General features: G+C 58.8%; 1 protein-coding gene across 1 annotated transcript in view; it reads left to right on the top strand.

The window, feature by feature from the left end:
• The window catches only part of RBL2 (RB transcriptional corepressor like 2), a 58,887-nt gene extending 53,711 nt beyond the window's left edge, over window positions 1-5,176 (top strand). Inside the window, exon 23 of the mRNA XM_054570337.1 lies at window positions 4,620-5,176. The gene's annotated coding sequence lies outside the window, so the exon portion shown is untranslated. The remainder of the gene's footprint in view (window positions 1-4,619) is intronic.
• Window positions 5,177-15,181: the final 10,005 nt, after the last annotated feature.

Raw genomic sequence — 15,181 nt, forward strand, 5'->3', positions numbered from 1 at the left:
TTTACCAAACATTCCTTAATTGTGGGGAAGAGCCAAGACAGACCGCAGTCACTTGAAGGAGCACTGAGGCCAGGCGCACGGCACGCCCCGTGCACAGAGCCCGCCCGTCCAAGCCCCGTGCTTCCTGCAGGGGCTCGAAGCCAGGGAAGGCTGCCGGTGTTTAAATAACGCAAAGCGGGGGAGTCCACCGGTAACTCCTCCTAGTGGGGTGGTCGAGTGCCCTCTGGTGGGCAGAGGGAAGAATGCATACAGCAAAAAGATTATTTGAACAGTTTCTTAGAGAGTATATGGACATTTTTATTTACTTTTAGAGAGACGGGAAGGGAGGAAGAGAGAGGGAGAGAAACATGTATGTGCAAGAGATTCGGTTGCCTCTCATGCCCCCAACTGGGGACCTGACCTGCACCCCAGGCATGTGCCCTGACTGGGAACTGAACCCGTGACCCTTTGGTTGTCAGCTCAGTCCACTGAGCCACACCAGCCTAGGCAGTATATGGACATTTTAAACAAGGCCATGCTCTTAAAACAAATCGTGACCTGCATTTGCATTCCTGAAACATTCATACCTAGAAGAATTTCATGTTTCCCTTAGACAAGGTGATTTACAGCCCCCACTCTGGTCCCTGGGCACTGCCTATGAAAGGTCAGGCCACACACCCTGAACACTGAGTCTCATAGGCGACTCCCTTGCACCCAGCTTCACCCTCCACGGCCACACCCCTCCCACCTCCATCAAAGGCAGGACTTGGAATCTTCGCTTCCTAAAACAGAAGGGACTAACGACCTTTCGACCCGTCTCACGCGCCAGGCTCCCCAGGGGTGGTGTTTCCGGCCCCCGGCCCCGGCAGGGTGCCGGTTCTATCCCCCCAGGGGGCGGTCTGGGGGGAGGAGGGACAGGGAGCGATTGGAGAGGTGAGGGCTCAGAGTGACAGGCCAGTTATCAGGCCCCCAGAATGCCCCCGTGATGAGGGACGAGGCTGACCAACTGGGGTCTCTGACCAGCTTGTGTCTGGGTAGAAATGCAGGGGTGGCGGTGTCCCTGGGGAGCCACCCACTCCTGGTGAGCCAGGTCCCTCCAGAGTTAGCCTGTCCCCAAGGGCCATGCGGCCAGCCTCCCGGGACCGAGAGTCACTGCATGCACCGCACCAGGCGGCGGGGCCCTGGCTGCACGGTCAGGCCCCGGCCAGCTCCTGCCGGAACGCGGACGCAGGCCCGCCGGGCTCCGCGGGGGCTCCAGCTTCCAAGGGGGTTTGGGAGCCGGGCCCCAACGCGGACCAGCCGCCACCCCCATCGCCCCCCGCTGAGGCTGCGTTTCCTGGGGTCTTCCCGCCTTAACTCACACAGGGGTGCCGAGGCCAGGGGGAGGGTGGTGCCCTCTGCCAAGGTCACTAACTCTTAGCCAGTTTTCAACAGGAAATGGGCTGATTAGAGGGTGTGTCGCTATTGCTTCCCGACAGATGAGGAGAATTATCACAGGACAGTAAAATGCAGAGAGGAAGAAGAGCAAGGGATTGTGTTGCAGAGCAGATAATCCCAAGGTGTTCACAGCCACGACCTCTGACCTCTCACCTGGGTGACCCCACTGCCTCTTGGCCGGGTTCTGGCTTGGCTCTGGCTTCCCTCGCCTCCCCTTAGTCTGCTATTAACATAGCGAGCACATTAAGCCTCAAATCAGGCTGTGTCACGCTCTGCTTGACACTGCCAATGGCTTCCCACCTCCTGCAGACTGAAGGCCAATAAGATGCCCGGTAACCCAGGGGCTGCCACCCACACCCTCTCTGACTTCATCCCCTGGCACATCTCCCCTCCTCACCCTGCTCTAGCCTCCAAGGACTCAGCAGCTCCTGGAACATTCCAGGCCCGCTCCTGCCTCAGGGCCTTTGCACTTGCCCTTGCCTCTGTCTGGAACTCCCTCCCCCAGCTTCCCTCTCACCGCTTCAGTTCCTCCCCAGCCTGCAGGTATGTTACACTGTGGGCTCTCAGTGCTGGTACAAGAAAAGCGGTCTGGTTAATCATTTTGTTCTTAAATGTTGTAAAGAAGTCTGCCCAATCTCTGCCGATACCAAAATAATGCAATTGCCAAAACAATTATTTTTGCGACACATGTATTGCATTTTAAAATGATAAAATGGTGAGCTGGCCAAGACATAATAGTGAGTAACTAGATTTACTTTTTTCATGGTAGGATTTCATTATATTGGGGACTAGGAATTGGTATGTAACAGTAAAATTTCCATGAACACATATGCAGCAAATATAGTTCTATGATTTCTTTTTATGTGACATAGTTTCCTTTAAAAAAAATGCTACTGAGGCATGACTGACAGGTAAAAAGCTGTACCTAGTTAACGTATACAACCTGCACTTGGAGATAAGTATATACCCCTGAAACCATCACCATAATCCATGCCATAAACATACCTGTCACCTCCGAAAGATTCCTCCCACTGTCTTTTGTACGGTAAGAACGCTTAACGTAAGACCAACCCTTTTAGCAAATGTTTAAGTTTACAAACTTACACTCAAAAACGTGCTGTGTGGCTGGCTGCACGGCCCCCGGGACGCGACCCTCTCGGAGCCGGGACTCTGTGCCCTCCGGCCAGCACCGCCCGCCGCCCCTCCTCCAGCCCGCAGCCGCCTGCCGCTCTGCTTCTGTGAGTCACGCGTTTGACTGCTTCAGATTCCACACTGAGTAAACTTTCTCCAGGTCTGGCTTACTGCACTCGGCAGGCCTCCCGGGGTCCCCGAAAGCCAGGGCTGACCAATCGGAAGCTCCCGTCCCAGTCCACTCTCCACCACCCCACTGAGTCAAGTCAAGTGCTGTCTGTCACGGGATACAAATCGGCCTAAGGAGCCTTCACCCTGGAGTTCTGGCCTCTGGCAGAGGTCTCAGGTTCAAGAGACTCGGGGACTCCTCCCCGGACCCCACCTCCAGTGCAACTGAGTTCCTCCTGTCTCCCCGAGCCGCCCCATCCCAGCAGGCCAGGCCACGCCACCACGACATCAGCTGCCTGGGGCCGTGAGGGGCGGGCGGGGTGTGGGCCACCACTTCTCAGCGTCAGGGATGCCAAGAAAACAGGAAACGGCCGGGCAAAGGGCCAAGCTCTCCGCAGCCATGGCCTCCCCACGGGTGGAAGAGGCCCCGCCAGGCGTCTCCATGGACGCTGCGGCCTGTCTTTGCTCGCAGCGTGCTGCATGCGGTGGCAGGAGCCTCTGAGCCACGGGCGCGAGGCGAGTGGGCCGGGGGTGACGTGACTGTGCCAGTCAAGCCAAGCAGGACCCAGGACTGGATCCCGAGCTGCTGTGCACTGTGGCCGGGCCGCACGCCTGCCCCTTGCGGGGCTTCCAAAACCACACAGGCCGGAGCACAAGGCCCAGCTCCCAGTTCACAACCCCCGCCGAGCAGCCAGAGACTGCGCACCCACGGGCATCCGGGCCAGCTGAGCAGCCTCTCTGGACTTGGGTGGTGGCTCCGAGGAAACGAAGCTAGACGCACGGAGGAAAACCTGGAAAACATGCCCTCTTCCTGTGAGGGAAGACGAGTAGGTGTATCTAGCGTTTGACTTCAAAAAGCTTGCACTCTGGTCAGAAACACGACAGGCGCTTGGACGGGCCCTGCTGGGCTCTGTCACGGGACAGGACAGTGCAGGGCCACCATGGCCCCTTACCTAACCTGACATGTGCCTTTGGGCTGGCGAGAAACCCAGGACAGCAAAGAGGCCTCTTTTCGATTAGGAGACAGTCCCCGTCCCGGCCCCTTGCTTTGGCTGAGAGGCTCCCGAGGGCATCTGTGACCGCTCGCGTCGGCTCAGGAGAAGGACCACGTTTTATTATTATTGCTGAGCTCCCTGCAAACCCCTGGGCCGAGTGCCATCGTTGGGATCACAGCACGACTCACAGAAACGAGAGGACAGCACCCCGAGGACAAGGGGTCTGTTGATCAGTTGTGGCCTTCTGTGTGTTTTATCCCTTTTCTTGCCATTCTGCTGCCTCCACCTGATGCCAGAGAGGACCTCTGTCAACGACTGGCGGAGCCGGTGGTGGCGAGTGCGGTGACACCCGGGGAAGACTCTGCACAGCCTCTGGGAGGCCTCGACGGCCAGGGTGCGACTCGCCCGCTGGGCGGGTCCCTGCTCTCCGCTCCGCTCACACCTGAGACGTCAACTGCGTGTCACGAGAAGGCCACACGGAAGATGGGTTTCCGCGCAGGACAGTGTGTAACAATAAGCACTTCGGTGACACCGCATCTGGTTTGACAGCCACGGGGACAATGTGAAGAGTCTCCTATGACAGCAAAGACTTGTGCCCATCCCCTCCCTTTTGCAAACCACACGGCCAGCGAGCCCAGCCCACAGTGGAGGGAAAGGCAGGGACAGCGGGCGTTGAAGACCTCGCCCGCCGCCTGCCCTGGCGATCCCGGCCGGACTGCCGCGGCCACGGCGCTGAAACAGCCGCTCTTCCTGCTCGCTCCCAGCCGCTGCACTCACCTGCCCCGGCTGACCTCTCACACCTGGATGATCTCTGACCCCTGACGCGGGAGACAGCTGCCGTTCTGAGGGTCTCAGGGTTTAACCCACAGGCAGGCTGACGCTGACATCTCAACCTGAATTGTCTTTCAGCTCCTGAGCCGAAGGCAGGCAACCCTGACCACCGCGCCTTGCAAGCGGTTCTGGACGAAGAAGCTGACCTCGGAATTCTTTCTCCTCAAGCCCTGAAGAAATGATTTCTTACCTTTTGTGCACCTCTGACCAATCAGCTCCCAGCACGACCCCTGAGACCTCCAGTTCTTTCTTCTTAACCCTAAAGAAATGATTTATCTTTTGTGCACCTCTGACCAATTAGCTCCCAGCACTACCCCCAAGACCTTATAGTTCATTATCCTTAACCCTAAAGAAATGATTTTCTTTTGTGCACCGCTGACCAATTAGCTCCCAGCACAACCCCCAAGACCTTATAGTACTTTCTCCTCAACTCTAAAGAAATGATTTATCTCACCCTTTGTGCACCGCTGACCAATTAGCTCCCAGCACAACCCCCAAGACCTTATAGTTCCTTCTCCTCAACCCTAAAGAAATGATTTTCTTTTGTGCACCGCTGACCCATTAGCTCCCAGCACTACCCCCAAGACCTTATAGTTCATTCTCCTTAACCCTAAAGAAATGATTTTCTTTTGTGCACCGCTGACCACCCACCCCCAAGACCTTATAGTTCATTCTCCTTAACCCTAAAGAAATGATTTTCTTTTGTGCACCGCTGACCCATTAGCTCCCAGCACAACCCCCAAGACCTTATAGTTCCTTCTCCTCAACCCTAAAGAAATGATTTATCTTTTGTGCACCGCTGACCCATTAGCTCCCAGCACAACCCCCAAGACCTTATAGTTCTTTCCCCTCAACCCCAAAGAAATGATTTCTCACCCTTTGCACACCTCTGACCAATCAGCTCCCAGCACGACCCCCACCCCATGATGTCTTGTGATTTTGCTCTATAGATTCTGTAACCTTCAGGCCACAGAGGCGAGTTTTTCAGAGCTCGGGCTGGACCGCCTCCAAACTGGCCGATTCTAATAAATGCCTTTCTTTACTGCAAACCCGGCTCATGCATTGTTGGCGGAACTTCATTCCTGGGGTTCTGTGCCACCTCCACGGGCAGAGGGCCGTGAACGGTTTCTGCAAGATCCAGGCTCCGGCGCGTCTCTGGCTGGGCTGTGTCTGCGGGTCGCTAGCTTGGCAGCGTGGGCCTCCTGCAGGGCGGGGCCGTGGGCCCAGGGGGCTCCCTCCCACACGCAGGCACACGACAGGGGCAGGCTGACCTCGCACTGTGGCTCCACCCCGCCCGGGGCCCCACGCGTTTCCAGATGCCCCCACACTTCCAGCAGCACCCCCCTCCACGGGTCGGAGTTCATGCCTCACCTTCCCCGTGGTGACGCCCTTCGCGAGGGCGCACAGCCACCTCCTTCGGCAGCGGGTCACCCCTCGGGTCCCCCCACCCAGCCCGCTGCTCCAGCGACCTCGGGAGGAGCCAGGCCAAGGTGGCCCCCAACAAAGGCCACAAAGTCTTTCTGCTCCTGAGAAGACAGGAAAAGAGCCCCAGGGGGTGGGCGGGGGCTGCGGGGGTGGCCAGGAAGCCCTCCCCAGTCTCGGGCCAGCTGGGACGGCGGCCGCCCTCACCGGAGGGGCCCCCGCCTCCCCACCTATGAAAGTGGGGGGCCGGCCCTCTTGCCCCCTCCAGCTCTCAGCTCTGGCTCTGAAGTCCGCAGTCAGAAAGGACTTTGGAGATGACACAGTGCAATCCTCCAGGAGACGCGGAGGCCGGGGGAGGAGACGTGAGGTTTCCCATCTCACTGCCCATTCGCCGCTCGCTGGTGGGGCGCGTGGAGGGCGGGGAGCGGGGCCTGCGGACATGTGCACACGTGTGCAGGGGGCACGATGGGAAGGGGCCGAGAGGGTGGGAGGGGACAGCGAGGTGCGGAGAATGACCCTCCCCTTTCAGTTCACCCCAGAGACTTTTCCTGACTTCACAGGTGGAACTGAAGATAAATGGATTAGCCAGGTGACTAATCCTGTATTAAAAACTTTCTGAAAAATCAATTTGAGAGAGAATATTTGGGCAAATAAAATATGATCGACTGTGTCAGAATCAATCGATGCCCCTTGGTCTGGTAACAGCCTCTGACCCATGGCCCCCAGCTCCCCGCCCGCGAGAGGCGCCTCGGTAATTGGGCCGTGGGAGGCAGCCCGGCCGGAGGGAAAGGCATCAAAAATGATGTTTCTTCAGCTGGAAATTAATTTATTTGCTGACCAACAAAGACCAAAGTAATTTCAGAATTTTAAGGACGGCGAGGCATCGTGAAATTGTTTACGCTTTTCTCACCGCCCTGACATTAGACACGGAACCTGCTTGGAGATGGAAAAGGGACGGTCCCTGGGCACGACGCTCCCAACACAGCAGCGACGGGTGGCTGTTTGGAGGGGACCCGTTTCCGAGCGCCGGGCGCTTCAGGAGCAGAGGGGACGGAGGGATGTGAGAGCAGCGCGGGAAGCCCCAGGGCTTGGCTTTTCTGCCCCGGACTTGCCGCGCGCGCAGGAACCGGGGGAGCTGAAGGGAGGCAGCTTCGGCGCCGAATGATCAGCCTCAAAAGACGACCAAGTCCCCTGGGGAGATGACAGAAAGACCCGGGCACCAGAGAAAAGGGGCGGCGGGGGCGAGGAGAAGGCGCAGCTGGCCCCGCAGGGAAGGCGGCGCCGGCCTGTGGGCCGTGAAGGACTCAGACAGGGCCACGCGGCAACCAGGGGCATATATAGGCTTTAATTAGTTTACTTATTTTAAAGAGCCGGGGAGGGAGGGAGGAAGAGAGGAAGAGAAACACCGTGTAAAATCTGAGAAGGGGAACCGCTCCGACCCCGCCGGCTCCTCCACTGGTCCCCGCCCACGGCCCCCTCTGTGCTGTCCACGCTCGCTCGCCGGGCGCCCTCGCCCAGCTACGCACGATGGCTCCCAACCTGAGCCTCCAGCCTGCCCGCTCCCCGAGCTCCGTCACCCACTGTTGACTCGCGTCCTTCCCTCGGACGGGGTCGCCTCCGGCCCCACAGCCGCCGGCTGCGCCACACTCGTCTGCCCCCGTGGGCCTCCCCTGCCGTCCCTGGGTGGCCAGAGCCCTGGAGTCGCCCGGCTCTGCCCTCCCGGCAACTCGGGGGCGCCACGACTTGCACTGTATTCTGAATCCAACTGCTTCTCACCACCGAACCCGCTTCCGAGTGGCTGAGGCCAGCCTCCCGGCTCCCCGGGGCCGCCGCTGGACCTCCTCGTTGGCCCCTCCCTGTCTGCCCTGCCAACACGGCCACCGGCGTCCTGTGAAAGCCCACCTCAGGCCGCGTCCCACCTCTGCTCAGACCTCCCAATGGCTTCCCTTCTCAGCAAAACCCAGAGTCCCTGCCGCATCCGCCAGGACCCCACACGACCCCCGGCCTCCCGGCCTCCCACTCTCCGCTCGCTTATGGGGCTCCAGCTCACAGACCGGGCGCTCTGCCTCTGTGTCGGGCGCAGCACCTGCCCCCTGCCCCACCCCTGCCTTCACGGTCTGCTCCACGAGGGCAGGGATGTGCATCCCCAGCAGCTCGAACAGGGCCTGGTGCGTGACAGAGGCCACCTAAGTACCTGCTGAGTGAAGGAACGCTCTGTGGGGCTGGCTCCCCGGCCGCGGTCGTCCGCCTCCCTGCGTGTGTTGCCCTGTCCGCGCGTCACCCTCCGAGGCACCACCGAAGGGTTTAAACCGCATCCCTGCTCATCGCGCCGCCTGCCTGCCCGTCCCACCGGCGCCGTGACTCACCCGCAGAGGCCCGGCGCCTGGGACGTGCCCAGGCAGGACGGAGGGGCCGTGAGGTTCCCCCTCCCTGCCCCAGCTCAAGGGACCTGCGACCGGTAAAAAGAAGGCTGGCCTCGCGGCCGTGGCAGAGGAGGGGAGGGGACGGGGAACAGAGAAGCGGCCGACACCCTCCTGTCCTGCTGGGACAACCGCTGCCAGCCGTGGCCGCACCCACGCCGGCTCTGCCCTCCGCCGGCGAGCTGGGGTTCCTAGACTCAAGTGAGCACCCAAGACAAAGGGTGTGCATTCAGAATTACAGCCCTTTAGTCCTTGAGGTCCAAGGGAGCAACTCGGAGGAGGAGGAGGAGGAGGAGGAGGAGGAGGAGCAGGAGCGCGGACATGAACGCCCGCCTCTGGCTGCCCTGTGGTGCGAGCTGAAACCCGTGGACGGACGGGGTCCCAGTAGCGCCTGGCTGTCCGTGGCCCGTGGAGCAGGCCCAGTGTGGGTGGGCGGAGCCCCACCCCCCTGGCCTGTCCCCAGGCGCTGACACTGGTGGCTGGCCGGGAAGGCGCCGGCTGGAGTCCTGCTCTTGGCCGCACACTGTCCAGGGCGACCGACTGACGGGGGTCACGACCCCGGCTCTCCCGGGGCTGGTCTGCACCAGCCCTCTCTAAACGCCGGTGCCTCTGGAAGGGCAAGGACAGCCAGGGCCCAGGGCGCCCTGGCGACAAGGCTGTGGCCCCAGAGCCTCTCCCGGCAGCACTAGCTTGTTCCTGGGCCTTCTCTTGGCGAAGCCCCTTTTTCTCCGCATCCCACCCCGCGCCGCCTTGGGCTGGACCTGGTGCACCCCGAGCCTCCCACACCCCAGCCTCCTCCTGCCTCGGTGCCTTCCTTTCTCCATCAGCAGGAGGAGCGTGAGGGGGACCCCTTCTGGTGGCCCTGCAGACACAGAAGCCCGTGGGGGCACCGTGGGTACCTGCGAGGCTGCCAGCGGGGGCTGCTCCGCGGGAGGGCGCCCCGGGCGCGAGCCCGTGCACAGGCCGGGCTCCGGCTCACAGCTGCGCCGGCCAGGCTCTCGCTCAGCCACAGCTGAACCAGCCCCGCGCTTGTCTGCGCTCCACCAAAAAGCGTGGATCCCGTGTGGCAACACCGAAGCCTAGCCGTGAACACCTCCCACATTACCGGCCCCAGTACGGCGGCTTCTCCCAGCCACACCCACAGGCCCTGTGTCCCGCAGGGGTGAACCCGCAACCCCGGCCCAACGCCAAGCTCCCCAGATGCCGTCTCTGTACGCAGGCCTCGCCCCGCCGCGCGGCCCCACCCCGAGGGCGGCAGGCGCTGGCGTGCGGTGCCAGGGGTCTGCACGCCCGCCTGTGGTCCGGCCACCATCAGGGGCGTCCTGAGGTGCCGAGGCCGTGCACTCTCCTCCCCACAAAAATCGTCCCCGGGAGCCCCTTTGATTTGCAGGGAGATCGGGGCTTCCAGCTGTGCTTCCTGTCAGGCCGGCCCTTTGAACAAGCTCACTCCATAATTCAGAGTTTGAATCTCGCTTTAAATGGCAGTTAAAAATTGTCTGTGGCAGTTCACAATGAAATTTAGCCTGACAGCTTGGACATAAAACTAAAAATAAATGACTTCACATCCAAATAATAAGTAATAACAATGTTAGCCTGCATAAGAATAGCAGGGCTGGATTCAAATACAATATTAATTTTAGGAATATGAGTGACTGGGGAGAGACAGAGGCAAAGAAACAAACCCTTCATATAGCAACCGTCTCCCCTCATCCCCCAGGCAACTGGCCGCCCGCCGCCGCCGCCGCACGGCAATTATGCGGTGTAATGGAGGCAGCGCAAATAAGCAGAAAGATTTTATTAAACCAAATGAGCAAATCATCTGCGTATTATTGCGATTTGATTGACACTGACAAGTGTCGAGCCAGCACGGAGGTGAATATGATGAAGCAGCTTGCAGCAAAGCTCTTGATAATGTTACTCTTGATAAAGTTGCCTGGCCACCCTCTCTAAGTAAATAAAGGGGAGAGAAGGATGACGCATATTAATTTCCCCCGTTTGCAGCCTTCTAGAGGGCGAGGCGGGGGCAGAAAAGTTGCCACGGGTTCGGCGGGTGGCATTTTCTATGAATACCGAAATTGCCTCCGTGATTCGCAGAGACTTGACGATAGTATATTAATATTAAAACTAAAGGTCATTCCACATAACACTTAAGCTGCCTGAGCTTCAACCTTTATACCAATAACAGACTCTGGAAAGTAAGTGAGAAATATTTGAATACTCGGGAAAAAAAATTTTTTTTTTTTTTTTAATTTTATTTGGGAGGCTGGCTGGCTTCCGTGCGCTCCGGCGGCCCCTCCCCCCCTGCCTTCTCCCGGGGCAATTACAGGGCTACCCGGGGGGACGCTGCCTCTGAGACAGCCGGGCTGCCGGGGGAGGGAAGCTGATTAATTGCCAGAGGCCTCCGGGCCCTCGCACAGCGCGCGTCCCACTAATGACTCCCTCATGAGCGGGCGCGCGGCCGCCGACCACGCTCCACGGAGTCAGCACAAAACTTTCCTCGGCTGCTCGGGGCGCTGGCGGCAGAGGGCCCCTCGCCAGGCAGCCCCTGTCTGCGGCCATTTGTGGGAGACCCGCCTGCAGGCAAGGGGCTGCCCACCATGACCTCGGGAGCTCCCTCCAGCGCCTGGTCTGCTCCGATTCTGTCACCGGTCCGGGGGCTCTGACAGAAGCGGGGCCTGGCTGGGTGGGGGCGTTGGTCCGTGCGCCACTGACGTTGCCCGGGAAGAGGAGCTACTTGGAGGTTGGCTATGGGGGGGGCTGTCCACGCTGGGGGACGGTGCTGTTTCCACGGAGCAAGTTAAACGTGAGCCCCGAGAAGGGGCTTTTCCTGGCGGGAAGGTGCGCCCGGCCCTGGTCGCGTGGGCAGGTTCGCCGTCTGGCCTGCGAGGGCCGGTGGCCGCGGGCAGGCTCGGCAGCGCCCAGCTCTGCGACCAGCGACCTCGCCCTCGGCTTGGCGTGGGCCGCGGCCGGCGTGTTTACACCACGGGAGGCGGCAGGCGCTGCAGATGAGGCCCCCTCCACCAGCCGGGTGTTAGGCGTTTGGCCAGCACCACGCTGACCCGAGGCAACTACGGGCGATTTCACCTTCCACAGTTGCTATGCTTTCCAACATTACTTTATAGCAGCGTAACAGTTTGTTTTATCTAGAACTTACTATCTGTATGAACCACCAGGTGGTGCAAAGCAAGGGGGTGTGGAGGGAAAGACTAGGTTTAGGTCCAACTAATAGAACAATTCTAACAGACTTCTCTAGGCAATTCTTCTGAGAAAAGACTTCGGGCTCGATTTCTCGGTGCCGCACCTGCCCCGCGGCACCCCCGCGGGGAAGGGGGTGGGCGCCCACAGGGCCGGCAGAGCCCGGTCTCTCCGAAGGTGCCCGGTGACCCCTGGCTACTGCTCCCCCTGCCGGGACCCTGGAGGAGCTGGAGCCCTGGCCTCCCTGGCCCTGGTCCGTCTGCCCGCCTGGCTCAGCCTCACCTCTGCCAGGCAGGCCCTCCCCCCATCTCCTGCTGTGGGGTTTCCTTGGCCCTCCTGGAGGGGCGTCGCTCCCGGCTATGTCCATACCCGGAGGGGACAGAGTGGAAGACAGGTCTGGAGAGCCGCACTGGGGCCTGAACGAAGGAGGCGCAGGGGCAGGCGATTTATTTCCAGGGTCCTAAGGGGACTTGGGGCACAAATGCCCCCTCCATTGGCCTCCTCTTCCTTTGGGTCACGTTCTTCCTTCTTCAGGTCACGGGATGGAGCAGAGCACTCAGCACACACCTGGCGGCTTTTCCGACCCGCCTCCTCCTCCCTCATCTTCCTAGGCCAAGCAAGTCCTCTTCCTCAGTGGGTTTATTTTTTCCCCTCCAATGGGAGTCATGGCCCATTGGTGCGGGAAGAAATAAAGTAAGTGGGTTACGACCAGCAATAATTTTATAAAAAAATTGTTTTTAATAATGAAGAAGTACCACATAGAACAAGGCTAAAAACTGTTCTCTCGGAATTTGATTTTATTATATGTGTGTGTGTTCTGGGAAAATGTAAACTAAATGTCTTACTGAGGTCACGGGAGAGCACGTTTGGAAGCCACAATTCTGCATCGCATCCCCCGTTTCAGAGTAACAGGCCACCCGTCCCAGGGCACAGGGGTGCAGCGCCCCTCGGGGACCCCTCCAAGGCCTGTGGCTCCCAAACCTGGCTCCTGACATGCTAACTACGGAGATAAAGTCATTGGTGAAATCTTCCCAAGACGCTGCAGGTTTGCACATGAAACCAGGAGCGAGACTCTTCCTTGGGGTCCTTCTGTAAACAACCGTGACCTCTCCTCTCGTGCCAGAAAAAAAAATCGATGCCTCCAGCCAAGTAGGGAGAGGATCCCTCTCAGAAAGGCCGCAGACAGACACTGTCCGTGTGCTTTTCAAGATACTTCTCCCGCTCCACACCAGTTGTCTAAGAGGCGATTTTGCCGAACCCCAACTTAGCCAGGTGCCCGTGGGGAGCGGCGGGCCCTGAGCTACCCATCTTCTCAAGAGTTAGAGCGTCAATGGATCCGCTTCTGAGAAGCTGCCGTTCAGTACCCCAAACCCGAACCAAATCAACCAAGTTGGAGGTCCCTTCTGGCAGGACAGGGGTGGGGCTGTCCTTGCAGTCACCAGCGACGGTCAGCTTTCGGGAGGCACAGGGCGCACCTGCTTTATTCAGGACTCGTCCCTGGTGCTAGAAGGGCACGGGGTGGGCCCGCGTTCCTGAACCGCGGGGCGGAGCGAGCCTGGACAGGAGTGGGAGAGACGCCAACGGCCGGCGCCTCTTCCGACCGCCTCCCCAGTGGGTTCCCTGGAGCCCTGGAGCCCCGGCCGCACGGCGCTCAGACTGCGGCGCTGGGTCAAGTCGAAACCGCCTCCTGTGAGAGCTTTCATAGGTTCTTTATCAGGCGGCAGCGTTGGAGACAAATGAAGTGATTTCTGACTTGTCTATTACTCTTTTAATAAAACATTATCACTTTTGTTTGTTGTTCTAGGAGAGCCTATTTTAAGAGCTCATCATTTAAAATAGATTTATAGCTTACAGCGTGATGCGCCAAAGTGCTGGAGGTTCTTTGTGTCTTTACACACATACCGTTCCCGCCAGTAAAAGTGAGATACACGCCCATTGATGTATTTTATGCCCTTCTGTTCAAGGCTATACACAACGATAACATCACTCCCTATTTAATTTTGAAAACTGGTCTGAGGGAAAAATAAACAAGGCTGTATATATTTTAGAGTAATAGGTCTTTAAATTCTAAGAACTTACAAGGGATAAAATCGGTCAGATACATCTCTGAAGGGTTAGCTGCCCTTTCCCTGCGATTTTCTGTTAAGAGAATTGGACACCACAGCCATGGGGTATTCGGCGTCTGCAAGACGCGTGTAAACTCATCCTTGTTCTCTCTGGGGCCCGCCAGAACCAAAACTCTTCTGAAGGAACCCAAGCTTCCCAGGGTACGGTTTTTCAACAGTTTTCCCACTGCCTACACACACACACACACACACACTTTGCCGCCAGGCACTCGGCGTTATATAAACTCAAGCAGCGCCGCTCTCCCAACCCGGCCACCCCTTCGCCCGCTCGTTCCATCAGGACAGACCTGTCAAGCACCAGAACGCGCCAGGGCCTCGGCCGGACACACGAGGCCTCTCCCCTCCTGGGACTTACATTCGGGGAGCAGGAGAGCGGGGCGAGCATGCAAACGAAGAGCTCTAGATGGCGGCGGGAGCCGCAAAGGGGACACCCGGGCCGAGGGGGTGGTGCGGCTGGGGCGTGGCTTCTGGTCGCGACGTCAGAAAAGGGCCCTGAGGCGGCGGCGTTGGCTGAGACCCAGTCACCAGCAGGACCAGGAGAAACGGAGAAGACAGAAGTGCAGGTCCTAGGGACAGGAGCACCGGCTGGTGGCAGAGGAGGTGACCGGGCTCACCGTGAGAATGGCCAGTGGCAGCCGCCAGCTGCCCGGGGCCTTGGGCATCGCCGGAGAAATCCATGTTATGTAAAGAGCAATCTGAAGTCAAAGATCTCTCCATGTAGTGGCTTTATTCATAATGGCCAAACTAATAAAGGCGGGGGGACCTCAAATATCCAACTACTAAGTGGGTAAGTGAACCCTGGCACAGCCCTTCACAGCCACGCTGCGCGACGGTCCAAAGCAGCGGCTCACGGACCCCCGCCCGGCGCCCCGCGCGCTCCTGCGCCCCCAGGCGGAGCTGGGGCTCCCTCGCCTCTCTGCGTGTGTCCTGCGGGTGGCCCTGGGCCACCGCCGCCACCTGCGCGACTGCAGCCACATCTGCTGACCACCTGCGCTGTGTGTCCTTACTCTCTCCTCCCAAGGAACTCACTTTTTAAAAACTTATGTTTATTTTTAAAGTAAGCTTCAGGCCACAATGGTAAATGGTGGGGATCAGTGAGACTAGTCAATCAGAAGCCAACTGTAAAATAAGTACAATGAAAGCAAAGTAATGTCACCACTGGCAGATGGAGACTTAAGGGTCTACAGCTGCCTTTTTATTTTTCTTTTTAAAGATTTGACTTTTTAGAGCTAGGAAGGGAGGGAGAAAGAGAGCGAGAGAAACATTGATGTGCGAGAGATACATCAACTGGTCACCTCTCACATGCTCCCGACTGGGGACCTGGCCGGCAGCCCAGGCCTGTGCCCCGACGGGGAATCCCAGCGGCCCTTCCATTTGCCGGACGATATCCAGCCCACTGAGCCACGCTGGTCAGGGCTGCCCCCGCCCCGGCCTTTTTTTTTTTTTTTTTTTTTTTTTTAAACGAAGGGTCTGCTCA

This window comes from Pteronotus mesoamericanus, unplaced genomic scaffold, assembly GCF_021234165.1.
Source record: "Pteronotus mesoamericanus isolate MK-2021 breed Mesoamerican mustached bat unplaced genomic scaffold, CSHL_Meso_final contig_202, whole genome shotgun sequence".
Classification (NCBI taxonomy): Eukaryota; Metazoa; Chordata; class Mammalia; order Chiroptera; family Mormoopidae; genus Pteronotus; species Pteronotus mesoamericanus.